The sequence below is a fragment of the Anastrepha obliqua genome, unplaced genomic scaffold (assembly GCF_027943255.1).
Source record: "Anastrepha obliqua isolate idAnaObli1 unplaced genomic scaffold, idAnaObli1_1.0 ptg000059l, whole genome shotgun sequence".
NCBI lineage: Eukaryota > Metazoa > Arthropoda > Insecta > Diptera > Tephritidae > Anastrepha > Anastrepha obliqua.
Genome location: NW_026562198.1, coordinates 10,001 through 12,500, shown reverse-complemented (window position 1 = coordinate 12,500; position 2,500 = coordinate 10,001). Strand labels below are relative to the sequence as shown.

At 31.5% G+C, this 2,500-nt stretch overlaps 1 non-coding gene and 1 pseudogene across 1 annotated transcript in view; both read right to left on the bottom strand.

Moving 5' to 3' along the window:
- The window catches only part of LOC129251632 (large subunit ribosomal RNA), a 3,986-nt gene extending 2,190 nt beyond the window's left edge, over positions 1 to 1,796 (bottom strand). Inside the window, exon 1 of the ribosomal RNA XR_008583043.1 lies at positions 1 to 1,796. This exon is cut by the window's left edge and continues 2,190 nt beyond it. This is a non-coding gene — a ribosomal RNA (large subunit ribosomal RNA).
- A 442-nt stretch (positions 1,797 to 2,238) lies between these two features.
- On the bottom strand, positions 2,239 to 2,419 carry LOC129251615 (5.8S ribosomal RNA; annotated as a pseudogene).
- Positions 2,420 to 2,500: the final 81 nt, after the last annotated feature.

Below are 2,500 nucleotides of genomic sequence, written 5' to 3'. Positions count from 1 at the left end.
ACTTAGGACCGACTAACTCGTGATCAACCACTGTTCACACGAAACCCTTCTCCACTTCAGTCCTCCAAGGTCTCATTCGATTATTTGCTACTACCACCAAGATCTGTACCAATAGCGGCTCCATGCAGGCTTACGCCAAACACTTCTAAGCACACTATTGTACCCTCCTACTCACTAAAGTTTCAAAATTTATAAATCAATCGAAATTGTTTTATAAATCATCTACTTTAGCGGTAATGTATAGGTATACAACTTAAGCGCCATCCATTTTAAGGGCTAGTTGCTTCGGCAGGTGAGTTGTTACACACTCCTTAGCGGATTACGACTTCCATGTCCACCGTCCTGCTGTTTTAAGCAACCAACGCCTTTCATGGTATCTGCATGAGTTGTTAATTTAGGCACCGTAACATTACGTTTGGTTCATCCCACAGCGCCAGTTCTGCTTACCAAAAGTGGCCCACTGGGCACATTATATCATAACCTCAACCTTCATATCAAGAAAGGTGAGGTTCTTACCCATTTAAAGTTTGAGAATAGGTTAAAATCGTTTCGACCCTAAGGCCTCTAATCATTCGCTTTACCAGATAAGATTATTTTATATAATTTTTAAATGCACCAGCTATCCTGAGGGAAACTTCGGAGGGAACCAGCTACTAGATGGTTCGATTGGTCTTTCGCCCCTATACTCAATTCTGACAATCGATTTGCACGTCAGAACTGTTTCGGTCTTCCATCAGGGTTTCCCCTGACTTCAACCTGATCAAGTATAGTTCACCATCTTTCGGGTCACAGCATATATGCTCAAGGTACGCTCCAGTTAGAGGTATAAATAATAATAAATTATCATTATACATAACTATATGGAACGCCCCGGGATTGAATTAATTGACTATTTATTAAAAAATAGACTAAAAATTAATCCCATTATATTTAAGTTAAGTTAATTATGCCATTAAGTTTAATATAACTCAATGACTTGCACATATGTTAGACTCCTTGGTCCGTGTTTCAAGACGGGTCCCGAAGGTATCCTGAATCTTTCGCATTGTTAATCATATAAATGCATACAAATAAATATTAATATCATAGATATTAAATTTTTTGTAAAATTCAAAAAATGAATTTTAGCATTATATATAATAAAATCTATCAACACTTTATCAAATCATTAGTATTTATTTTATGTTAATATGCTTAAAAAGCAAATTAATTTAAATAAACTTAATATCACCAATGATCTTTTGATAAATACTTTATTATGTTAATAGATTACAATGTCCTTATATGAAAAAAATGCACATTATTTTTTTAATTATTTAATGATGAATTTTTCATAATGGATATTCAGGTTCATCGGGCTTAACCTCTAAGCAGTTTCACGTACTATTTAACTCTCTATTCAGAGTTCTTTTCAACTTTCCCTCACGGTACTTGTTTACTATCGGTCTCATGGTTATATTTAGTTTTAGATGGAGTTTACCACCCACTTAGTGCTGCACTATCAAGCAACACGACTCTTTGGAAATATCTTTCTAGTAATCATTAACGTTATACGGGCCTGGCACCCTCTATGGGTAAATGGCCTCATTTAAGAAGGACTTAAATCGTTAATTTCTCATACTAGATATTAAGATATTCCATACACTGCATCTCACATTTGACATATAGACAAAGTGACTTAGTGCTGAACTATTTTCTTTTCGCTCGCCGCTACTAAGAAAATCCTTGTTAGTTTCTTTTCCTCCCCTCATTAATATGCTTAAATTCAGGGGGTAATCCCATATGAGTTGAGGTTGTTTTAATATTCTTTTTTTATCTTCTCACAATTTAATAAAAAAATTATATCATCTTTTCATCTCTATTTTTCTTTTCTCCTTTTATATATTGTAAATATATAAAAATAATAATAATGTAAAATGAGGCAATCCTAGAATAAAAAATTTAATTTTTATGCTAGACATTCCTCCTTTTAATTACATATATAAATTATTATTTTATATATATATATAAATAATATGAAAATTTTTTGTAAAGAATACTTAGATTCAATATTTTCATCATTTCATTTTATTTGAGAGGATTTTTTTTTTAAAGAATATATAATAAATAAAATTCATTATATATCTTTATTTTTTTTGCTATTAATATTATGAATTATTTAAAATCCAATAATATACACATTTGCTTAAATTCAATTATTTTTATAAAAGAATAAGCAACTTATTTAGCATAGTCTTACAACCCTCAACCATATGTAGTCCAAGCAGTACTTTAAAATTGAATTTAATGTACATAACAGCATGGACTGCGATATGCGTTCAAAATGTCGATGTTCATGTGTCCTGCAGTTCACACGATGACGCACAGTTTGCTGCGTTCTTCATCGACCCATGAGCCAAGTGATCCACCGCTTAGAGTATTTTTTTATTTATTTTTATTTATAACAAATGTCAATTTTTTTTTGCATATATTAATTGAAAGAGTAAAATTAAATAATATT